The sequence below is a fragment of the Agelaius phoeniceus genome, chromosome 12 (genome assembly GCF_051311805.1).
Source record: "Agelaius phoeniceus isolate bAgePho1 chromosome 12, bAgePho1.hap1, whole genome shotgun sequence".
Classification (NCBI taxonomy): Eukaryota; Metazoa; Chordata; class Aves; order Passeriformes; family Icteridae; genus Agelaius; species Agelaius phoeniceus.
This window is the reverse complement of record NC_135276.1, coordinates 10,786,068-10,812,392: the sequence shown is the minus strand read 5'-3', so window position 1 is coordinate 10,812,392 and position 26,325 is coordinate 10,786,068. Positions and strand designations below refer to the sequence as shown.

The 26,325-nt window shown below is 36.8% G+C and overlaps 1 long non-coding RNA gene across 1 annotated transcript in view; it reads left to right on the top strand.

The window, feature by feature from the left end:
- The first annotated feature begins 7,001 nt into the window (after positions 1 to 7,001).
- LOC143695120 (uncharacterized) overlaps positions 7,002 to 26,325 on the top strand; it is a 75,565-nt gene continuing 56,241 nt past the window's right edge. The window contains exon 1 of the long non-coding RNA XR_013184058.1: positions 7,002 to 7,105. This is a non-coding gene — a long non-coding RNA (uncharacterized LOC143695120). The remainder of the gene's footprint in view (positions 7,106 to 26,325) is intronic.

Sequence of the window (26,325 nt, the reverse complement as noted above, 5' to 3'; positions counted from 1 at the left end):
TTATTTCTACCAGTATATGAAGTAGGCTTTCAATTTGCATCTTTATGAACAGCAGATAACTATGTGAAAAACATTAGTTTTCTAGTTTACATATGTGGTCCATAAAACTAGAGTTACTAGCTCAGTGGGTAATTACTTCTATGAAATTATTATAATAGCTTTGAACAAGGATTTACACTACTATAGTAAAATAACTAACAGTTTTGTATATTCTATTTCATTTTTCAGCAGCAATGTTGGTGTTTTGAAAGATTGTCCCTCAGAAATTGTATATCTTTTGGACAGGGAGGGGCAATAAATGAATGTGCATATTGCTACACTTGCTTTTTAAAGAACAATGCAAGTTATGAGTCTGTAACTTATCTAAAGGCTCATTGCAAACAAAGGAATGGATTTGCCACATTTTTAAGAACTTCTGGTGAGATGCTTCATTCAGTTTATTGATCAAATAATGCTTAAATGGGTGTTCTGCCTAAGTAATAACTTGTAAGATATTTTGTAGATTCTGGAAGCAAATTCTGTCTCTCTAAGCCCAGAATGCAGTTTCAGGTGATGTGAATGTTATACAACATCTCTCTATCTGTGCTATAAATAGTGAGGAGGTACCTAAGAAAGGCTTCAAAACTGCCTTATTAAAGCTCTGTGAAAAAAAAAAGGCTTTTAACACAAAAGCTATTGCAGGGCTTCCCACACCACCAACTCTCACTGGCAGGAAGGTGCCTAAACCCAAATGCTCCCAGTGCCCCAAGTTTGCAAGCTGTTACCTCAGAAATCAGGTCCTTGATTTTTGCCAGAACTGGCTCCTGATGAACCAGCCTTGAAGCAGAGGAGTGGGTTTAAGTCCACAAAGATGAAACTTTGATTTCAAAGTTCAATTTCTGACAACTTGGAGACCTGTCCAGCAGGCAGAGAGAGCCAGGCTCCCCCAGGGACATCAGACCCATGGCCCCTGAATGGGGCCCTCACTTCTGGCTCTGATGGGTTGTACCAGATGTGTGACTCAGCTGGAGCTCCTGGAATCCTGGTCTTCCTGCAGTCATTGAGTGCTTTTAGGGTCCTAGCTCATCAGAAACTGAGCAGAGAGCTGTAAATCCTTTTCCCAGCCAGCGCTGAAATGTTTTGCTGAAATGTAAAAAAAAGTCAAATTCTTGTATTATCTGTGCAATGGAAATAACTTTGTCTACCTATCTTGGCTTGAGGATTAAAAAGTTTATTTTCAGTTAAGTTTACCATCCCCTGTCCCACCATTTTTTTTAAACACAAACAGAAATTCAAAGAATTCAGGTTTTTAACTGTTTGATACAGCAAATTACAGAAGTGGTGTAGATATTGTCATTTACTGGCCATCCAGACTTGCATATCTAAAAAGGGCTGTATGCAGTTATTTAAAGTAAAATAATTTTATTTTACTTCAGCTAGTGCACAGTGCATTTTCAAGCTAAGAGGGGAACTAAAAGGCAGTTTTGAAGCCTCTGCTAACTACGTTAATAGTGCCTTTTGTATTTCAGTTGCTCTGAACTCTGAATTCTCTCTCATGTCAATAGCCTATCTTTTTAAAAGTCTACTGATCAAGTAAATAATTTTGTAGCGTGTGAAATTCCTTGTATTTAATTTGATGAGATGGGAAGCTGCTTCTCCCCCCTTAAGTCTAATTAACATGGAGACTATCTTCTCTGATGAGTTCATAAGCTGTTCACAGACAGTTGGGATGTAGCAACTTTGCAAGACAGTGTTTAAAGATCTCTGACATCTGAGAAAGCCACAAAATCCAATAATCCTACTTTCAGAACTCCAGGGTGTCCTCTGAGATCAATCTCATATCTAAACATCACATAAGGGAGTGCATTGTGTTATAGACTGGTTTCTATTGAACACCAAGTAAGAAGCAGCATTAGACATTCTTGAAGTAGAGCTTTTATCAGGGGACTAGGAAGGGTTGTCAAATTCTGAAAATTTTACCCATGATTAAAGCAGTACTATGAAAATTGTTACATTTTTAACAAAGGTCAGCTTATCCTCTATAGAGCTCTCTTGAGAGTATCCAGCAAATTATTTATTGGGAATAAAGTTGAACAGCTTTCATGTTTATCTGTGTGCATGAGCAGAGCTGGCATTAATTCTCTTCTCTTCTCTCTAATTGCTGTGCTATCATGTCAAAAATCCTTTCAAGTAGACTTGGCTTCTGGTTTCAGTTGTGCTTTTGGTCTACATACATTTATAAAAAGAGAGTTTTAAGTGTGAAACTGCCTGAAAAAGCCATTATGAGGGATTAGTAATGTACCAGTGTTCTCATTATTATCCTTGTCTCTGTATTTTCATACACACTCAGGCCACTCACATTCAGTCTGCCATGCTGATATTCCACAGTGCATATTTTGTTGTGTTATAAGTGGATCTAAGCATTAAAGATCTTTATACCTGCTCTGCAACAAAAACAGAACTAAAAAGGCATTGGTTCTACAAGTTTAATTTGGGTTGTTTAACCCAATATAGCAGCCATGGTGTGGAGTTATTCCAGAATACCTCCTGGGAGCACACTTCAGGGGCATGGTTTACTTTGCTCCCAACTGGAAAAATTCTCACGCTGTCAGTCACCAGGGCACTGTAGCTCAGCCAGGCTTTTAAACCACTACCCCTGTGTACCTGCTTGCACAGAAACTCAAACTAAGTTTTGTTAATTTGTCTGTATACTGAATATTTTGAAATATTTTAATGTGATGATTCAGTGAAAATTTCTGGCTTTATTCTGCTTTGGAGTGGTTATGAAATGAGTTTGATTTTTTTTTTTTTAATGCTGGAATTCATAAGTTTTTTTGCTTTTTTTTCGTTTGTTTTCTAAATATATGTTTCTTTGCCTAAAGTCCACATACTAAATTGGTACATTTTAAATTGGTCTCATGTTAGATTCCTCCACACTTTCCAGTACCTCTCTGTTCTCACTGAGAAATATCAGTGTTGAGAGACACAACATTTATGAGCAAAAGGAAAGTAGTAGTAATAGATGCAGTAAATTAACCAGAAATAATTTGTGTTGAGCTAAGAATGAGCAGTATTGTGTACTAACTGTGCCAGACCTCAAAATATACCTTTTAACTTGTCCTCTGGGAAATATGATAAGTTGGTGTAAATAGTGAGTGACTACAGAATAATCAGAGTAAATAAAATTTGTTTTCTTTAACTGGCAATTAGCAGATAGGAGTTTCCAATACCAGTGCAATTCTGCTAGAATACAGACAAGGGAACGTGAGTGTGCTCTGCATTGAAACCTGTCCAGAAAAAGGCTTCAGTTGCACAAAACTTCTGCTCAGCTGCTCCAAGCTGGTATTTTTGCCCAAGTATTGGAATGAGATGTCTATTTTGTAGATAATCCTACATCTGCTAAAAATATTTAGAAAAATCAGATTTTGTTATTCTGAAGATGGTTCTCTCAAAGCATTGTCAGTTTGCTACAGGACAGGACATTGTGCTGGAGCATGTGTCTCATTTTAGTATCTTTAATTTTGATGATATACATATATTTACATGTACATTATATACATATATTTATTTATATCTACCTCCAAAAACCTAGTGGAGGCTTAGAGTTCTGAAATGCAAATGCTCTATTTGTGCTGTTGAATTAGAACATTTGCTGAGAAGTACAGCTCTGGTACTGGGGGTGGGAGAGGCGTTTTGTGGTGTCTGTTGGGAAACCAAATGTGACATCCCTTTTGACTTGCAGAGGAGTCAATAGAATAATGTTTCAAGACATTTTAAAATTCTCTTTTAATTCATTGTAAGGGTTTACATGTATATTACATTTTCTACCTTATTCATTGACTTGAGTCAATACTATCTGATGTAAGTGCAGTTCATTTATAAATAAATTGATATTCTGTCCCTCATTACCTATATTTCTAATGCATTCTGATACATTAGTAAATAGACTTGTCTGATTAAGCATTAGCACATGAAAAGAATTATCTGTCTACTGCCAAATGGAACTATTGACAATGATAATAGGACCAGCTACTGTATCATCTGGAAGCTGATGTTTTACAGGAAGGCTGGAAATGGGTGGTGTTCCATTTGTACACTGAAACTGAATGACAGAAGTCATCTGTCTGGGTAAAAGAAAAATAATAATTTCTCCATATGCCTTCATGTATTTCTACCACTAAAACACAATAATGCCTTTGTACCACGGGTATTGATTGGACTGCTTTCATGACATCTTCAGTTTCTTATTCAGACTGAGGAAAAAAAGATAAAATGTATTTTCCTTCAAAGCAACATGTGTAAATTTCTACAATAATTACACATTAAAAAAAGAAAAAAAGAGAAGAAAAAAATATACTGTCCTGCATACTGTGTCATCTTATAAAATAATTTGACATAGCACATCTCAAAGTGTCACCACCCCAGTGTTTGAAACTGGCTGTGTGATTTTTTTTTTCCTTTTTTGTTTGCACCATTTAAAAGCATTCCAGTACAATTACCATAAATATGCAAGTTAACTATATGATAAAAGCAGCAACTTAATTTACCCAAACATTGTGAACACTTTTATTGTGGTTAGTACAGTAAGTGCTTTGTTAGTGCTAAATCCTTGTAACTGGTGGGGAAGCAGAGCCTCTGTTGGGTGCAGAACCTGCACTTTTCTCAGGTTCTCAGAAATTCATGTCATGTGGAGTAGTTATGAAATGCTGACAAAAAAGCCAAACAGGATTTTATTAACACATCATTAGTCTTCCAGCATGTTAAAATACTGCACAGTTAACACAGGCAAAAAGGTGCTAACCATAGTCTAAATATTTTTAGCTAGGCCTATACATGCCTAATTGCATAAGTTAACAAGATGAGAATTATTCTCTAAATATTTTTTCTTGCATTCTCTTTACCTTTGAAGAACTGGGGACAACTGTAATTATTGGAAACTCATTTTATGACATCTTGTATCAACACTCTGGAAAGCAGCATCTTCCATTTTTCAAATTTAAACCAATAATGTCATTAAATCTTTTTAATGTGATGTTGATTAGGCAAGTAAGCATGAATAGTGTGCTGAAGAGTAATTTCATTTGTATGTAAGACAGAACACTTTTTCTGTATCTGAAAAAGTATTATATATCTATATGTAGGAAAAAAATGCAAATAAAAAGCTTATATATCTATAAGCTGAAAACTTACAGGCCAGCCACTATGCAAGTGAACAATATAAAATATTCAATCCCCCAATCTTTTTTGAGGGCCTGATGTATGATAGTACATTTTGGTCCTCCTCATAAGAAGAGCAGCTGATATCTTAATGCAGTTTAGATTTCTGATTCTTTTTGTAATGTTTTGGGTTAAGAAATGAATGTAAAATGCCACCTAGAATTCTTATATGAAAGTAACATTTTGCTTGTGTGGTTTGGTTTATTTGTTGTGGTTTTGGTTCTGCAAGTGAGCAGAAATGGTATAAGAAATAATATTTAAAAATGTGTCATATCTAATTTGATAGGACTAAAATAGACTTATAGTAATTATTGCATTATCAAGCACTAAATATGAAAAAATACAAGAAGCTAGCAAAATTCCAGCCTGTAGGGAGAAAATAAAATATATGACTGTATGTAGGTATATTTTTCTGTGGAAAATGGCAGACTGATACACACAAATTAAATATATTTTGAGAAAGAGCTATTTTCAATCCTTTTGAAATTAAATTGAGAAGAATACATCCATATGTTATATTTAGGGAAATTTAAAAGACTAAATTTCTTCAGAATAAAGATTGTACAGAGTATGAGTAAGGCCATTTATATTAATATGGATTCAGAGGATGGGGCTGTGAAGTTTGCTGTATTCAGCTTTGTTACTGCCATATTTATAGTGTTTGGATTGCACAGTATCAGTGCTTCCTAGGTTCACTTACCAGTGCTTTTGAGACTCTGTCCAGGGACCTAATTAGTGCTTGAATTTGCAGTTCTCTTGTAAGAAAAGTGCTACATTTAACATAAGTCAATGGGACTTTTACTTTTGCAAAGACTGCTGGATCAGGCTCTTACTGTATACAAGAAATATTTCAGGTCGATGGCCTTCTCTCTGCCATATTTGAAACTGAAGCAAAAAGAAGGTCATTGTTTTATGAAAAATATTAAAAATTCATGATATGTTTTGGTTTCTACACTTGGATTCCTGGAGTAAATAATACTAATGGTATATTTTCAACATGTCTCTTAGCAATTACTGTATATTATGTAAATACTAGCAGGTAGCATACAGTAAATCTGCAACTGGAGAAATATTGACGTGAAACAAACTCATTTTAATTGAGAAACAGTGAACTTTTTGTGCCTTTTTACTGGTCTCAGATTCATGGTGTAACAAATCTCTAATTTCCTAAGACGGTACACAGAGAAGCTGTAAAATGCCATTCTCAGCATTCAGGGAATAAAGCAAGCAGAAAGACATCTTTACTAAAATAAAAAACTTGACTAAACCCAATGCTGTAAAGTTCAAGTGTGAAAATCTCACTTTAATCGTGAAAGAGAAAAAAATGCATCCTCACAATGGATAAAGACACACCTTCAGCAGCACATGGAGAAGGGAGTAGAGCAGAGAGTACCAACATCCCTCACTGGGGTGTGCTCATGGAAGGAAAGGGCAGTAGATCATGTTTCCAACATGACTACAAATTACTTTTCCTACTCAATGCAGAAATGTTGTAGAATCCTTTAATGAAAGGGGATTTCCAGCAAATTACCTCTTTCTGGTATTGCCTTGAAAAAAGGGATGATCTGACCATTCAATGTTTGTGCTCAGCACAGTACAAGGCTTTGAGTGGGACAGAGCAGGAGCAGCTGGTCTTGGTCAGGATAATCTATCTGTGAGGGTGGTGCCCTTCCTTTGGGCAATTAGATATCACACAAGCAGAGGCCTTAGTATTTATTTCCCTAAGTTATTGATTTCTGCCTTCCTTTATCCTATTTCTCCCCAGAATTGTGCCTTTGGATATCAGCTCCATGTGCCTTTGCTATTCTATTCATGCCAAGTGAAGGAGGCCCAGATAAAGAGAAGCATCTGTTCCAGAAACCTGTGGAGCCATCTCACCACCAAATTTCCATTTGTTGTAGTGATGCAGGTATGAGTTCTAATTCACCTTTTCACATGCTGATCAACCTGTATATGGTACTGCACTTTTGATGGAATTAGTGAGTGTTACAGTGCTCTGTGCTTTGAAACACACATTTCTAAAGGACAAGACCACATCTAACTTTCTATCCAGCTCCGATATTTATTAGGTTTTCACGTGTGCACTTCTAGTTTGAATTTCTCAAAGGCATCTTTGTTAAATATTCTGCTGTCTGCTTACCAGTAAGTCATTAAATCAATCTAAGTAATGTGTGTTTGGGCTTCCTGGTTGTTTGGAATTTTTTATGCCTTTTAGTAATTTTTTCCATGCTATGCACAGGAGCTTATGTAGTGCTCAGTACCTTTGTCTCACCAAGAGAGGTGACAAGACAAGATTTTAATGCTAAATGAAATTACTTAAAAACCGGAAGCTTGCTTTGGACATCTGTCCATCTAAATGTGGGAGAAAATATAGCATTTTGTAGAGCAATTTTTCATCTGTCTAGATAAACTGTTATTGGTAGTTAGGATAGTGAAATGCAAAGTTCAACTTATGAATTGGTATAAATTTTATATGAAAGTAACTTAATTTACTTGGTAAAAGGTGGTATCTTTAATATTTGATGATGAGCTTGTGCACCAAAGAGAGTTGAATCTTAGTTTTGAGGAGTCTTAAGAAATCCAGTGTGAGGAAAAAAATCTGGTGGAGAACAATACTGGTACCCAGTGCAATGACCTGAAAGTCTGTTCCCAGTTTGTGAATGATAAGCAAAGCCCAGAATTTCCAAAAGCTGCTGTGGAGGAAACTTGAAGTTTCTTTAGGCAACAGGTTTGGGTTGCTCTCTCCACCTGTGATTCCTCAGGGAACTGGTCTTTTTGTCTGGGGGCTCTGCATAAGATAGAGGAATGAAATATCCTAAATACTTCTGAATGCACTCTATCCAAAATGTATGAATGGTGCAATGGCAAAGGTGCCTCTTTCAAGTGCCCTTACTCTTATTTGTGAGATTTGGATTTTATTATATTGTATGTTTATAGCAGACAATTAGTTTTGTCATTATTCTTCATCAAAAGTACTTCAAATATGTTTTTATTTAAAAGTTTACTGTTTGTATTATAAAGGGATTAGTATTTTATTTTATAAGCCCTAGAAATTGTTGTATAATGAAAAGGCTAACCCTTAAAATAAACTAAATGCATGCTCACTGATTAAGTGGCTTGCTTATTTCCATTGAAAAGACTATATAAATTACTTAAAAGCCACATGGACATTATTTATGAAGCTTATGGATTGCTTTGTAAAATTCACTTGAAACTGTCAAAGGATGGGGACCATTAAAAGTTTTACTTGTACCAGATTATACTAAAGTATAAAATGGGGTAAAATTTTCAGCACACCATGTTTTGCTAGTTTTCTTTCAATTAGCAATAATTTGACTAGGTCATGAAAAAGCATTTTAACATGTTTTATTATACTGTATTTTCTGATCGTTTTTTTATACTGTAGCAATTAAATACACTGAAAAAATGTGCACTAAAAATATTCATAATAGCTAAAGTAACATGAGATTTATATGGATTCATATAAATTAATTTAAATGCTTTAAAGGTATGAGTCAACATAAAAAGATATAAAGTCACATAATAAGATTCCACATTTATAATAACTTCAGGCTTTAGGTATCATGAGCAAAGATACAGGAAAATTGCTTAGCAGTATCTTACACTGACTTATATTTATATCTGTCTTTCATGTTAGAACCTATGTGACTCATCCATTATTTAGCAGGAATATATTTGATCAGCAAATATTGCATGGAACTTTGTAAGAAAGAATTTGGCATCACTTAAAGCTGGATTTTTCCAGTAAATTCTTGTAAGGTGCTATGCTTAAGTTTACTGAAAATAAACCTTTTAGTGACTCAGTCTCCCAATTATCCTTAGAGCATTTATAGAATAAAAATGTCAGAAGATTCATTTTAGTTCTCTAGTGGGTGCTGAGCATGTTCAATTAGATTAATTTAATGTGATTAGTCCTCTCCCTTTCAGGTTTGCCTCACCCCTAAGAACAGATGAGACGTGTAAGTGTTAGAAATTTGCTAAAGGGAAAAGTTCTGGTCTCAGATGAATGAGCCAAAATTTTGATATCTATCTCTACTAGAGGCAATGACAAAACTCTTATTCATGTAAATACTCTAAGGAGCTCATTCCCAATTCTTGGAAGCTTTCTTTAAATCTTGAAAGCTGATGGTTTGTGGGCATGTGTAGAGGAAGTTTAAAGAGGTTTGTAATCCTGAACTTGGCACGTGGTTTGGGATTTGGATGTGCAGTTGCAGAAAAGGTGCTGTTGATTTAATCGAATACATTTGGAAAAAGATTACAGTTTTGGAAAATGTCCCTAGATTTTGAAAGAGAATATACTTGTTCAAAAATAGTCTCAGCTTGAAAGTCTCACAAGTCCTATAAATACATGAAATATCATACAAATACCTAAAGATCTGGGATACTTCATGTCAAATTAATATAAAGATTTGATGCATAACAAACAGATCTGTAACGTAGCTACTCTGGATTTGCATCTTTCAGTTGTCTTTATATCTGAAACATGACCAAATCTGTAGATTTTTTACAAAAATCAAACATGACCTGTGTGTTTGTATGTTTATCTGAAGTGTTGGTGGCGAATAGTTACATGGCACTTTTCCCCTCTCCTCTACTTTTCTCTTCCACTTTCATTAGCACAGCCATGGCTGAATTTGCAGGGAGGTGCAGAATTCACAAAATAGGTGTGTTTGGAAGAAATTCCCAGCATTTCCTTTCTGCAAGTGGCAAAAACTTTGCACAGTACACTCAACACCCTTGTGAGCACTTTCCTAAAACAAGTGGAAGTTAGTTTTAGAAGTATTTATTCTTCTGTTGTTGCAGCAGGAAGAAAAAAAAATTTAGAAATGGCCAGTCTAATGAGTTTCCCAAGAAGAAATAACAGCCCAGATAGAGTTGGACTGAATGCTGCCTTTCTGGAAAACCTTTTTTTGTGTGTGTAAAAGCTGCAGAATTCTATGTAAAGTGATACTTAGTTTAAAAAAGAAACAACAAAATGACAGCACACAACCTTGTCTCCCTTCCTTCATTGTCTTTCATTTTGTCATTGGTGAAAAGTGGCAGGGACTCAGTGACCTCTATTGTAATGCTGGCCAGAACAGATGAAAGAGAAAGTTATGAGAAATAGAATAATTTCATGCAACTAAACTTGCAAAAATGCCAGAGACAGGTTTGTTAGTTTGGTTTGGGTTTTGTTGGGTTTTTTCCCGCAAAGCACATGAAGAGAGGATTTATTTCCAAAATACTTCTTCATTGTAACTAAGATGTGATGTCTGGCTATAACTTGAAAAGCTCTAGAGGATGCCTAATGGATTCTGGTAGGCAGACACGACTCAGCTCCTGAGAACTCAAAAAAGCAATCCTTGAGATCCTCTCCTAAAGAGCAAGGGCAGCAGAACTGTCCAGGAGAAAAGAACAAAATAATAATAACAATTAGTTTTGAGCACAGATGGAAGCTAAAAGGCACTCAGGAGGCAATGGGACCGAGAAGACATCCATCACATCAGCACATGCTGTAGAAATGATATGAAGGACAAAAATAAAAGTGTTCAGCCATGGGCAAAGTTCTGTGCTGTGGGAAACAGAATCACTTTCTGTCATAGTGCCAGTGGCAAGTGCTAGGAAGATTGGAGCATTAATATATCAAATGATTGAAGACATGAAGTTCTCCTATGAAGAGAAAGATTCATATAGGGTGACTTGGAGAGATCCTAGGCAAATGCATGTAAAGTGCATGTACATGGCAATGAAAGCTTCCAGCTGTTTTCCTTCCAGCTGTTCCTATTAAGAAAACACTCACATCAACCCAGGTCTAGCTGGATTACAGAATTCTAGCTACAAAATACTGCTTATCAGTAGCAGAGATTTAATAGGAAACCATGGCCAAGTTTTGGAGAAATTCAGTAACAACTTTCTGAAGCTACTGAACAAATAAGAAGTTAATGAAAAACTTACTAAATTGGTGCATTATTATTTAGAGGGGACACAACAGAAGACACAAGAGTCAGGGTTTTTTCACAGTGTCAAAGCAAGAATTAATATTTTTTTAAGCATATTATAACTGTTTATTTTCCTGTCTGAGTGAAAACTAGACAAAATATCTGTAAGGGCCAGAAAGAAAATTAATAAAGGCTATCTTGCTGCTCAGTAGGGACCATTGAGTAATGAAGCTCCCATTGGCTACCTCCACATGTTCAGGTATTGCAGGAATAAAATGTCAATTGTGTGAGCTGTAGTCTCTGTGTAGACTCACCCAGAACCCGACTGAAACACTGGGCAGCTTTAGGGTTTTGGGTGAGTTGTTGGAGGTGCAGTAATGCAGCCCTGACATGGGTGTTTGTCTCCTGTGGTGACTTCATCAGGTGAGACCAAGACCATGGGTACTCAATACCTGTGTTGTCTTCTGCAGTGCACAGTGGGGATATGCACATTCCCAGATTTATTTCTTTAATTCTAATTCATTTATTCTAAACAAAGGATAAGCCAGTCTCATCAAGCCCTGAAAATAATCTAGTGCCTAATTTTGCTTTCCCTTTTCCTGCAATCAAGGACTGATGTGCACCTTCTGTTGCTTCTTCAAGAATTCAGTTTGTGATGTGCATGTTCACATCTGCTTTCTGTATATGCTGACAGAACTCAGGTGTGGGAATGAATATTTGAGCAAAATGGTCATTACATGTGTTCCCCAGATCTTGTTTGGCTACTAACACCTGCAGAGACCAGCACTTTCTGAAAAGCAGTGTATAATTTCAATACTGCAATAATTTCAATACTGCAGCAACTTATTTCTAAAAGTGTACAACCTGTATGAATATTTGCCTCTAACTTCTAATTAAATAATATGGGCAGAAGAGGAAACAGAATTGTAGGTTTCTGATTATTCCAGACTTTGTATATAAAGGGAAGATTAGTACTAAAAATTCTACTCAAATCACAAGACATTACATTTCCCTATTAAATTTTTTTTTTATTATGACATGCTTTTTCAATGCAAATCTAATTTTTTTAATAATCTGTTGCCATTAAAAATTAAATGAAATAACTCTTTACTTTTTACACTCTTACAAACATATTTGTGCAGCTAAAACTAGGGCAGAAGAAAAGTCTTAACATTTCAATTTTCAGTGTTTCAAATTAAAATTTAAGGGCTTATTTCTGTTGATGCATTCTGTTAGCAGTTCTCTTTCCAATGCACTTCTTTTTTTATTTATATAAATTCCTTTCCTTCAAAGAGAAAAGAAAATAGGACAAAAAATATTCCCATGACTTTCTGAAATTTTGTAGCAAGACATTGGAAGACCAGATGCTATAGTCTTATAAATTCAAATTGCATTATATACAGCCAGCTGTACCAAATAAACTCAGATTTTTATACCACATTGTGGTGTTCTGTGAATCCCTATTTGTTTTCAACATCTGCTTGGACCTGTCCATGCTTCCTGTCTATTAATTACAATTAATCATATACTAGAATGTATCTTTATGTTTGAAGTTTGATCCAAAAAGAAAGCTATTCAATATACTGACTGAGAGTTTGCTGAAGATAAAATTGTGTTTTCTTAGGATTTTGCTGCTTAATGGAAATTCCTTTACTTTCCTGTGTATTTCCTAGCTTTGGAAAAAACCCTTAATTATAGGTTAACTGATTCAAAAAGCATTGTGGAGAATAAGCTCCACATAAATATACTTTTTTCCCCCAGTTCCAGATGATTATTTTCTTCCATTTGAAAATGCATGGAAGCCTATGTGATTCTTTGATGTTTGGCCCTTCTTATCAGCAGTTGAGATTCTTCTACCCTACTATTCTAATTTTTATCAGAAGTTACTCATCCTCCTCCTGGCACATCATTTAATGAGGATTTTAATATGGCTTTTGTGTTGTCTCCAAAGCTAGTCGTAACTTTCTGGGTGCTAAGGTGACACAAGAAATTAGCAATAAAAAACTTGAAATTTAGATCTCAGTGTTCCAGGTGAGTTTGCATTTTCCTTTGTAGATCCTGTGTAGCCTCTCATTTCAAATTAGAAAATCCAAGGATAAATCAAAACCAAGAACCCCAAACAGAGCCAAACCAGAGTGTCATGTTCCTAAGGCACTGGAAATGTCACAGACCTTATGGAAATACCCAAAAGGGTGCTCAGATCTATCCAGGCAGGGTTCCTTTCCTTTCCTTTCCAGGGAGGATGGGTTTTCATGGCATTTTGGGGGGACTGGTGGCACCTGAGAATATCCTGCATCCAGATCTGCTCAGCCACCACCAAAGAGAGACTCAGAGCAGGTCCAGGGAGGGCTGCAGGTATTTGTAGGCAGGCAGGGAGTTTTCTTGTGGGACTGGGCAAACTGAATTTGGCTTGTTGAGCCTGACAAACCAGGGACTGAGCAGAGACACAGAGCCAGCATTGTGGATGTGGAGCCGGGAGCTCCTGTAAACTGACCAGGAATAAATTTAGGCTGGAAATACAAGAGGTTTGTCACATGACACGGAGCAGCTCTTTCCTTGGACTGTGACCCCTCAGTTTTTTTTGGGCAAAGTTATCCCTGATAGGGCTGGGGGGGTTTATTGGTCCTTGGGGGCTGGCCCTGCAGTTGCTGGTTTTCCTGTCTTCCTGCAGTTCAGCAAGAGGACATGTTCCCCAAGACTGGAGCTTTATCAGAGGCAGGCTGGTCATTTAAATACTTTCCTCTCTGAGGGTTTGCTATCCTATTTCTCTGAAAGCCAACTAAGGTAGTGGGGAATATTTTTTCCCCTACATTTGGCTACAGCCAGTGTATAAATAGCGGATGAAAGGTGGTATGTGGCAAGAAGTAATTTTTAAGAATTGAATGTGCATAAAGTGTGTAGGTTTTTCCATCCTTCATTCACTTCATTAAATGCAAAGCAAGCAAAGTTTTAAAATAACTTTAATAAGTGTTTAATAGTTCCTAACACATCTGAATGGAAATCACTGTATTATCTTTTCCATGTAGGAGATACTATTAGGCAGTGATTTAAAGCTTAATATTTGCAGAATTATACCTGCCATGTAAATACTCAAACTTTTAAAATTCAGACACGTTTGGAATGTGGGATTCCATGTGCCTGATTTTTCAAATGTACTTTTTTGTTTTGTAAAGATTTTCAGTCCACTTTGAAACATATATGCGTTAAGCTTAAAGGCAAAAGGAAGCAATGAGTGGTAAATTACTAGTGGCTGAAATAAAACAGTGTTTCAGGATCAAAGTGTGGGCCAGCATTAACACAAGCCTTTCTAAATTTTTGAATGTTTTCAATTCTACAGCTAAAATTGATGCCAGAAGAGTTAGATTATATTTATTTAATTTGCTTCTTTTTATCATCACAAATATACTGAAATACACAGCACATAACACACTGTGCTTGTGTTTCCTTGGGATGTCTGCAGTGTTATTCCCACTGCAAACATGCAAGTCTGAGTAAAACTTTGTCTTTGAAAGTATGAACTTGAATATACCTGGTTGCCATGAGAAATTTAAAACAGATTATATTAAACTGTCCAATATGGTGTCACTGATTAATAATGATTGATTCTGTAATAACCATGCAAATGTAAACTATTCATTTATTCCAAATACTTATAAATTGGGAGAATGATATCTCATATAATCTGGTGTTAGTCTATTCACTGCATCATAAAAATTAATTTGTCTAATTAATGACATAAGTTCTTTTATACATGTATAATTCATATTAATTGATAGGTCTGCCTAAAAAGAGTACCTTTTGGAAGAAAAATGATCCTATTAGTACAAGTATAATCCAAATCAGGGCTGACAAAGCATGCTGCTTTCAAGGCTTATCTCTAGCTTTGTTAATTGTCATAAGCATTCTAAATTGATTATTCTTACATTAACATGGGACATTTCATTCATCAATGCTTTGCTGTAAAGAAAATTTGTCTAATGGATTTGGGTAGCAGTACTAAATAAGTGCGTTGGTCCATTTTTCCACTGTAGCTACAGGGGTCTTCAAAGCATATTAATTCAGTAATACTGAAAAAATTAACTGCTAAAATATATAGAAATATCATACAAAATTAGATTTCTGACACTGAATAATTTTTGTGATATTTCAATAGTAAATGAGTGTGCACACTAGCGCTTTTATTGCTTTTGTATTTCATGGATGCCTTGATAAACAGGCAATGTTAATATTTCTTATGAGTGATGTTGCTTCACCTTCCAGGGCCACAGGGGTGCAAAGTGTAGGATAAATTAGTTAAATATGCATTTTAAGGAGCTGCTTGGAGGAACAAAACTTATAATATAGTCAGGATTTATAATGTACAACCTTATAGTTAGCATTTTAATAATTTATTTGCAGAAGATCAAATTTACTATTGGTCAATGAAAGAGTTCAGATCCAGACTGAAATTTCAGTGAAACAAATGAATTTTGTGTTTGTTGCTCTCTCTCTGCCTGTTAAGCTACAGTTGTGATTTTTTTTAAAAATATTCATAGACACAGAAAATGCAACCTTTACAAATTCATCTGGTTTCTGCTCAGAATGGGAGGGATTGACTTTCAAAACCTCCACTCCTTTTATAAGTATTGGCTCTGCTGGCGGAATGTACTTTACGTGCACTTTTTATGGCACCCTCGTTTCTTTTCCCCATTCACCTGATCTTTGTTTGTCTTGCACTTTCTAGCCTTCTGTTAATCACTGGAAGCCACTGTGGAATCAGATCTGTGGCAGTGCCAAGAATTTCAGGAAGCTTTTTATAGTAGTTTGCAATTGAAGGCATGCATCATAAAACAAACGAGGAGGAAGGGAAGATGCTGTCCAATACCAGTTCAAGGCTTGTTTTCTCCAACTCTAATCAGGGCATATTTTCCCCTTTGTTGAGCCTATCATTGAACAGTAATCCATAAAATGAGGCCATGCTTGACCTCCATTGCTTCTGCCACAGTTTAAAAGGATCCATGAAGGAAAGAAAAATGCTTTTCTCAGTTTATATTCCTCTCAGTAATGGTTCAGGGGGAGCAGATGAGCAATTCAGTTTAGCCTTGGAGTTTTGAGGTTCAGTTAGTGTTTGTGTGGGACTTTGGATTCCAAAGCTGTTTCCATGTCTGTGCTGCTTTACCTTGGCTTTCTAGTTCCACAGGGCAGGCTGAAGATGGCTTTCTTTCTGTTTTTTCTTATTTCAAATACATAAAAAAAGAGATCTGATATTTTGATCTTTTTATTGTGTAGTCAGATTTTCCTTCAGTCAGTGAGAGCTACAGATAAAAAAATGCAGCTGAACAGCTGTCTAGGCTTCTTTCTTTTCTTCAAGCACAGAACTTAGATAAAAGTGAACAGTGATGGTTTGAATTTAGTCCTTTGGGAAAGGATTCTACTCTTACTGATTAATTTTATTCAGGAAGTGCTCTGTTACTCTGTAATAAAACCCTGGGAGTTATACTGTAATTGTACAGCACAGGGTGTTCAGTTTGCATCAGGCTAGGAATTAACATAACCTTAAGCCTGTGTTACTTGTTTTTAAACACAGACAGTTGGTTTTTATGCAGAAACACAATGGAAAGGACCACCCTTTTCTTAGGCTTTTCTGTGATTCTGACTCAGTGCAGAAATAAATAGTACAACTTCAGTTTCATTTGAAATATGTATCTTGGCACTGTAAATTTGATTCCTGTATAAAAATGCACTTAGAATCCATAAAAAAACCTCTATGTACTTCTCCTTCCTGAACGCCATCATTTATAAGTATGCTGTCTTCATTTATCACCTTTGGCTTAGATCCAGTCCTGATTTCTAAATTATATATCCTAATAACTAAAGCTAGGATGGATTGCACCTTCAAGTTTATATCCATTCCTGTGGTCTAAAAAAAAAATCCCTTTGTTCCAATCACGACTGGTTTTTCACATCCATTTTTAATCCATATGCCAAGCATTCTCCATAGAGTTCAAATTTCAGTGAAAAAGGAACACTTCCGAAAGTTGTTCAGTTTGGTTTACAGTAGACAATGTTTGGGAAAGACAGAGATATTCCATATCCCAAAACTAAAATATACCAGATGTGCAGCTTTATTCTGGTTAAAAGCAGATCAGAAAAAAAATATATAATATTCTTTGTTTCCTAAAAGTAATTTAATATTGCTTTCAACAGAGAATACGATACTCTGATTTTATATAGTGAAAATGAGAAAAGTATCTATGATAGAGAAGGAAATGAAAACAAATTACCTGTGCTTAAAATCCAATAAAACTCAACAAATACCCTCATGTCTATTAGTTGAATACATACTTCCAAGTCATGTAGGAATTAATTATTATTCAAGTAGTGTCATTTACCAGTTCCTGCATTTAACAGATTGCTCAGGTTGACGTGAGAGTCGGGTAATTTTTATTATTTCAAAATGAATGGAACTAACAGGTTTTTACTGGTCATTCAAGGAAGTATTATTGGGTTCCAGTATGTCTCTCATGTGCTCTGAATTGAAGGATAAAAAGCAAGGGGGTAGTTTTTCTCATTAAAACACAACAGTGAAACAAGATACTCTTGTCTTCTTCCTTTACACCACAAGAAGCAGAACACAATATTTCCTCCAAATGCTTTTGTTTGTTAGGGGTTTCCTGTAAGTTTGATTGTTTTAAGAGACAGGAGAAAGGAGGAGGAGTTGAACTTGTTGGAAGATGTTTAATCATAGTTGTTATCTTGGAAGTGTCTGTAAGTCATGTTTTCCCAGGCTGATGAGAAGAGTCTTTTAAGATTCACTCACCTTCAGATGTTAGACATCACGGTAATGATTGAAATATGGGACCCTCACAAGCTTAAAATACAAAATCTGCTAAATTGCTTTTCCTTGTGCATCTCTTCTTTCTGCAGTGAGGTCAGGTTGAGTTATCCTCTATATTCTGCAATCTTGATGTCTTTCACACAAAACACATGTTTAAGCCTATATATTGCTATCCTTTGGTTTCCAGTTGTGACTAGGATTTTGGAGGCTATTAGGTTTTGAATGTTTGGAGTTGGAGTTCTGGGTCAGCTGGATGCAAGTTTAAAAGCTCAGCCATGAAATTCATGTGCTGTTACAAATTCTGACTGCAGTATTAAGAGATGTTCATATTTGGGGTTTTATTTTAGTCTTTTATTTGATTACAATACAATAACAGAAGCAAATAAGATTAAGGAACCAAAACAATTCAGCTGAATTTGTCCAAGTTTGGCTGCCTGTTGAATAAAAAACTAAAACCCATCCCACAAGGTTTGTGGTCCTGGTGAGTGTCTATGACAAAACCAATTAATTTACTACAGAAAAATGTCAATACTGTATGACATCTGTTTGGCAATATGTGCTAAATCCACACAAAGTTCTCTTCCATAAGAAGCTTCATAAATACTATTTGCAGGAACATAATTAATATTGACTAAATGAAAAATCAAATAGGCATGTACTTTCCAGAAATATATGGGCCTGGTGGATTTCTAGTTTTATCAACTGAAAGGGTGAGGAAAATCAGCTATGGCACTAGAAGGATATCACTTTCTTATCATTATCTAAAGGTAAAGGAGGTAATGAGGAGAGGAATTGTGACAGAAAAGCTTGTGTGTAGAGAAGAAAACACCAGCGAGTGCTGTCCTCTGTTCATAAAGCCTTTGTCTCCAATTTCTCATTTTAACTGTAATGAAGAGGGAGAAAGTAATAGGAATAGTTCAGATCCAGAGATTCTGCTCTCCAAAAGTTAATCCTGAAAGAGAAATCTCAGAAGATGTTCGCGTCACTCATGACTCAGAATATCTGTACTTGTTCCAGCAGTGCAGCTCTCTGTGATGCCTTGGTACAATAACACTTGGCTTGGACTCCTGCTAAGGGAGTTTTCCATGTAAGGCCCAGCAACTGCCTTACTCTGGCTTTTTGTTTAGGCTACATTCTTCTGCAAAATCTGTCATCTTTGGGCTGGCAGGAGGGAAGGGCCTGAGCAGCCTCATACAGAGAATATCCCTCCACAACCACATGGTAGCTCTCAGGTTGGGCTCTCTAGACTGAAATACTGACATTTCAGAAATCAAGTAGTTATATCAGTGCAAAATCAAGGTTGCATAACTGAATTATGTTCAATGGGAGGTGTTCCACTAACCTTTCACGTTCCAACCAGCTTACTGTTGATAAGATTCTCAGGACCAGAAGTTTGGGAATCCTGGAGAACAGGTTCATGGGGATTTTTTTAGTGTTTTTCCTTGTCATGCCATTTCATTCCAAATCTAATTTTGACATTTTGAGCTATCAGAACACAATGCAAACTGCTTGTCAGAAATATAGCATGACTTGGAAGAGATGCAGCAGCTCTTGTCTGCATCAGGTTATTTCTTTAGAATAAGACATGCCAATTGCAGTGTGCTGTGTCACAAATTAGTGATGCTGTGTCTCACTGTACAAAAACTATTATGAGATGCTGCTGTAGATAAAGGGCATTACATGAGCAAATGTTTATGGTCATCCAGAAGGAGATAAATGATTTGTGTTATCCTAGGGACAATCATATTTTCCCTGTCCCAGCTCTAAATGAAGTACCAAGTTCTAATATGTGGATGAAAGCTTGTCTTTCCCATGTTTCCCCTCCTCCCCCATTCCTTTGTAAAGCAATTTCAAAGTAAACAATGGCCTACCACCAAATAAGAGTTTACTAAGAATAAAAATTGAATTTGGTCTGCCTGTTGACAAGCTGATTGATTTGTGAGCTCTTATGACTGAATCCTCTCCTAAATGTGCTCTCATTTATCATGTGTAAGATTGTTTCAGAATCAATACCAGCTTAACACAGAAGCATTTCTACCATGGACATTTTGAAAACAACTTGGCTTCTCAATACTGCTGCTAATTTTTTCAGGCAGAATTATCGGAAGAGTTTAATTGCACTTTGCAAGTTAGCACATGCTTGTACTGGGTTCTGCTTTGAAATGATGATTTTCAAAGTAACTTCTATATATAATCTTTTTAAGAGAACAAAAATAGATTAAAATTGGATTTTCCTTCCTCTTCTAATGGGGAAATCAGATCGAACTTTCGCTAGTTGTTAAATGTGCCCTTTGAAAACCCATTTTCCAAAAATTGGATTTCTTAAATTAGCTTTTTAACATAATTATTAGCATTCTATTGGAATAAGTACCAGAAAACAGTCTGGGAGTAAACCTGCTTGGGTGTATGCTCTGTTTCTTCCCCTGCGACGCCAAGGGTCTAAAGTTACTTTTCTCAATTAAACACCCATAAATTCAATTTTAAATGATAGAGAAAGTTCTTAAAGTCAAATATAGTACAAGTAATGGAGAAAGGGAGAAACATGATAAAAGGCTCAGGGTTCTTCAAGCAGTTGCAGAGTGGTCTCAGCTCTGGTGTGCAGAGCTGGAGCAGGGCAGGGCCGGGCTCCCAGGACAGGGTGTGCCCGGAGCCCTGCAGGCACAGCCGGGGAGGGCAGAGGCAGGAAGGCAGGACAGAGGTGCTGGGAGCCTCCTGCCAGCCGGGAGGGGAGGCTGAGGAAAGGAATGCTCGGTGTCAAGTGTCCTCCACCTGCCTTTTGCACTGTGTGTGGCTTTTTCATGTGTTTTTACCCTTTCAAGCTGCACCTGTATAACAAACCACCAGGCTGTGAAAGAATCAGTTGGGGAAAGAATTGAGTGGTTTGTCCACATTCTGATTGAACTCTGAAAGAGAAATTTCTCCAGAATCCATTTGAATCTGGTGTTCTGCAGGGCTTTACCTGCAGACACTCCCAGTTGTGCTCTCAGCTGTCCCTGTCCCCAGGTGCTGGTCCCAGTGTTGGGCTGCAGTCAGAGCCTGTGGGCACCGCACTGTGCAGGGATCCAGGAGACATCCGTGCTGTCACTGGGAACACTGGATGCAGTTGTGCAAAGGATCTCCTGTGTCTCCCAACCTACAGGAATTTTACAGGTTCCCACATCATACAAACCTTGTCATAGGTCACAGCCAAAGATACTTCATTTGAACAAAAGACCTGAGTTTCACAAGATAAAAACATCCTGATCAAAATTAACTTCTTTGCAAGTGTAACTTGATTCTATGTAAAAGCACATATTTATCTATTACTCTACCAATTTAGCTATCTTTATGCTTCATTATATTGTATTTAATATACAATCATTATTTATAATTAGGTATACTTAAATGTAATTTATTTCCCCAATGAGAAAAGGAAAATTGTCTTTTAATTTTTCAGAAACTGGCTTAGCCTCTTTTCAAAACAATTGATTATTCATACACTTTACTTGTTACAATAATTACAGTCTGAAAATATTTCTCTAAACTGCTTTGCTGCCTACTAGCATGTTATCTTGCTCACACAGAAAGTAAACCAGAAATTTTATTTTGAGTTATGTGATTGCTCAAAAAAGATTTCAGTTTTTACCTTGATTTTAGATTTCTTCTGAGGTGTAATGAAACATTCAATTGTGACTGCCTTAAGTGTATGCTCTGTCTCCATTTAGATCAAAAGCAATTTTTCTGTAAATTGAGAGCAAGACACTCTCATATGACTGATTTAAATTATTTCATAGATACAAATTAAGTTTACGGTATAAATTCAGCATTCTGATGTAAAATAAAAACCTAAACTAGTTGAAGTACTAAAACATTGGAACATATTTGCAGGTGTTTAATACTGGACAAAAAATAACAAGTGGAAGCAAAACACTAAAGAAAGGTAAAGAACAAAAGAAATAAGCATTTAAATTATTATTACTGTACTGTGCATTATCAATTTGAATTAGATCTGGAGTTCAGCTGTGTAAAACCTAAATGTGTTGTAGAGCCAAAGTATAAATTTTTTTAGCTTCCCACTTTATGCTAAATATGTTCATGGTCACCTATTCTTCTCAAAAGGAATGAGTATTATTTTTTATGAAATATTTGTAAGAACCATAAAGTGCTATTAGGGCTTACCTCAGAGTGGGAGATGATGATAATGTACACATGAGGACAGATAAATGATTCAATTCTTACTTACAAGAACAGCTGACAATGATTGCTTATGCTCATTTCCTTTGTGCACACTATGTAGACCAGGAAACTCCAGGTTTCATGGCCTTTCATGTTCTTCAGACTAAATCAGTCACTCACATAATAATTATTAATTATTTCATGTTGACAGATTGTTGTACTGGTTTATGACAGTTGAAAACCATGCAAAATGAAAAAAAATGCAGCAACTGATAAAATACATTACAGCAGCAGTGATAGCATAAATAATTATCAGTTGTTTGTAAACAACTAGCCAGATAAATTGAGATATTTGTTCTTGAGGCTCAGCTCACTGCACTCCAAAGATTCAGCTGTGTAGGTTATGAAGCTGAAGGTACACAACAAAGGTTTTGGTTCATATTACAGTGGATTTATCCAGGTCATTTTTGGGTCTCTACCCTGTATATTAAGAACATATGTGGTTAAACTTTTATTATGCAAGATATACACCAGTTGGTTGTGAATTTCTTGTATTGTGCTGACTCCAATGTTTAATTTCAACTTCAGCCCTCTCAGAGCTGTGGTGTTTGGAATATTTCTGATTTTAATCTGAGCTCTTTATCCTGCTGTGCTTTCAAAATGGACTCCTAATCACCTAACTGAGTTGAACTTTTCATCTGGGGAAGGCTGTGAGGTACCCCAGCCAAAGATCAAATACTCACAACTGCTGTGCAATGTGGAAGTGAGCCAAAGTGATCACCAAACACATTGCAAAGCAGGAAGGGAAGCTGTGATGTTCTTCATCCTTTTTCTCTATCTGGAAGCTCCTCTGTAGCAGCTGAGCTGGGGCTATCTGCTGGAAGACGTGGCCTTTGTGAGCAAGCCATGGTGCAGGGACAGGGCTCTGCAGAGCCAGCACAGGAGAGGGAACGGACCCTGCCAGCTTGGCTTTCTCAGGCTCTGCCCCTGCACTGCATTGTCTTCCAGCAGGGCTGACAGGTGGGGGAGAGGGACAATGACAATATTTGGTCACTGCTTTAGAGCTGAGAAGATTGGCTCCTGCACTTTATTCCTTACCTGGTGGGCTGGAAGGATCTTATTTGGAGGAGCTGTTCACACTACTGGATAATGTGGAAATGGAAATGAAAGAAAATATATTCCTGTTCTTGGTTTAATAAGGCTCATTTCTATTCCTCTTCTTTTACTAACTCTTTTAAAACACAGTGTCATTTTTCATGGGTCCTGTGCCAAAACAGGAGTGCTGAGCTCTTGTGATATCCATGTAGTAATACTTGGAAGCAGAGTGCTCTGCTCCACACTGAGGAGTAACTTTGTGTTTCTGAGAGGTTTAGCTGTAAGCAACAAGCCACTGATGCTTTTCTGCTTAAGAAGGGTCTACAAAATAAAAGTGCATTGTGCTGTGAAACACATGGACATTGAGTTTCAGAATTCAGAATTATTTTTAAGTGAAAGGTTGCTACACAAAATATTTTTTTTTAAATCGCTATAATATGTCACTATAACCAGGAAGTTTATTCATTTATAAACATATCTTATCTTTAGCATCTCAGTCATATGAAACTGAGTTATTGTTTGTATTATGCAGATGACTCATTTCCCTTTCAAGGATGTGCAAATCATATGTCATACACAGTATCTGACCTTTCTTCTTTCAGTGTCTACAGGCCACCATTTGATTATTCAAAGCAATGCTTACAGTAATGATAACAATGTCAAGAAAAACAGTGCAGGAAAAGAAAAGTCCCTTAAGGATGGCTGATATTAAATGCATGCATTATTAAAATATTAGAGCAAAAGCAATACTGAGAAAAGTTTAAAATAATAATAGTAGGAACTACTTGGAAATGAGGAACAGCATGGGAAAAAGCAGTGTGGAACAAAATGTCTAAGGATTCCAACTTTTTTCCAGATGAATTTCAAAACATGAAAGGGCTGCCTTTGTAAAAATGTAGATTCAGATGGGGAGGCTGTAGCCAAGACTCAGCCTCTCCTCCTGCAGTGCAAATCTGCCCTGGTTTCACATTGCAAATCAGACAATGTCCCTTCGTGATTTCCCCTCTTGAACAGGCTTCCAGAGTTCTCATTGCTCCATGTCAGGCTTGTCTCTGGGAACACTCTGAAGGGCTTGGGTAAAGGGTACCTTGGCAGTTTGCTGAGTTCTGCCTTTTCCAAGGCTTCTCTAACCACAGTCCTTTGCAATGTCATGCTAATACCATGATACCACCACTACTCCAAAAGTAACACATCAACTTTTTGGGTGTCAAATGTTGAACAGGGAACCCCAAAGTCACTTTTCTCTTAGATTTGGTAAGAGGTGTCTGTGACAGCCCAACAGCAGAATATTTCAGTTGTGCACCCGTGGGGCTGAAACTGGAGTGCTGCTGGGGTTGGCACTGGGGGCAGGAGTTACTGGGACAGTGTGATGCTGAGCCAAGAGGGGAGCCAGCTCAGCCCAGGAGCTCTAGGCATGGCACAAAGGGGGCTAGGAAAGCTGGAAAGCTCATAACTTTGGTTCTACAAAGCAGCTGTTTTGCCTTCAAGGACAGCCTGGCTGTGCTGGTGACATGGCTGTGTTTCCTTGGGGTGGTTTTGGGTGAATTTGGTCTGCTGGGCTCAGCCCAGCCCCACAGGGAGCTGCTGCCAGTGTCCAAACCGCCACGGCACAGCTGGACACTGACAGTGACATGGCCTCCCTACCTGTGCCAACTGCACATTGTCCACAACCTGCTGGGGGTCCTTCCTGCTCCTCTCTCTTGTTACAAGCAATGTTTTCCAGAGGGAAGCATTGCTTTTTTAATGTCTTTTAACTTAAAAGTCGTTACTGTGACTCATTCTGCTTTGGTGGAAAATCTGTCTTCTTTTTTGTATAAAATCTGTTTATGACATGTGTCAGGACAGCATATAAACTCCTGCTGATTCCAACCTGTACTTTTAATCTTCTTGGAACTCAAATATTTTATTAGCAATGGATATTATTGCTATGATTTTGGTGTGGGTGATTTCCCAATTTGCTAATCTTACTATTAAAATTAATATTTAGGTTTTATATCCTTCAAATGGGAATAATGATGTTAGTTATCTGATATTTATGTCTTTTAGTCACGAAAACGTTCCTATTTAGGCTGTAACAGGCCACACACATGTAATCACAATAAATAGCATCTAATATGTTTACAGTAGTGGAAGGATGAGGTTAACTTCTGTTTTCATATTGATGGACTCAGCTGGACTTGGAATACTATTGTTTACAATTAGCTACATTTTTGTTGTTGAGTTTTACCCTCAGATTAAATCTTTATTTCATCAACTAACCCTAGGGATTCCCTGTTATAATCAATGTAATAAACAGGCATCAGTTGATAGCCTATAGCTGATGTTCATTTGTAATTAGGCTTGTGTTTAAAGAAGAATAATTTTCTAAATTTTTCTGCAATAATTTATATTTATTTATGAAAGTCAGGATTAAAATTTGACTACGGCTTGTCTTGTCTCCACATGTCTTTAAAGCAAGGTCATTCAGTTTCATTGTCTGTTGTAGGCATAATTTTGGCAGAGAAATTGCTAACAGTCAGTGTAGGCTGAGCACCTAAGTTCCAAGTACTCATTCCAAAGTCTGCCCAGCTCTATTGTCAGATGCTCGCTGCAGACACAGCTACCCTGAAGAGCAGAGCATATGGCAAGTGTCAGAAACACCCTTCTAAAAGGGGAAAAAGTAGGAGCAAGATGCAATGGGCCAGGGCACAGATAACAGCCTCCAAGTCAGGTTTTACTTGATGAAAAAAAATGGCCAGAGGCAGACATCCTGCAGGAATTAAATATAAATCTTTAACTGCTGTTCTCCAAATGCAGGTGACCCCCAAAGCTTTTTGTGTACAGTGAGCAAAGGGACATCTAGTGAAAGTTGTCCAGCAGACAAGTTATTAACTTAACCTGTTGAGTTTCCCTTCTTTGGCCACTTTTTGCAAATTTGTAAATGCCTGCCTATGCAACATTAATGTAAATCTGATGAGGTGATCTGTACAGTTCCAATCTTTGATGAAAGTAATCTTGTAATAAGTTTTAATCTCTAAAGTAAGATATAAACAAAACTGCTTCAGAGAATAAATTGAAATAATCTCTATAAAGTGTGTTCTTGGTTAGTCAGGAGGATCAGCAAGCTCAAAGTGTTCCCAAACT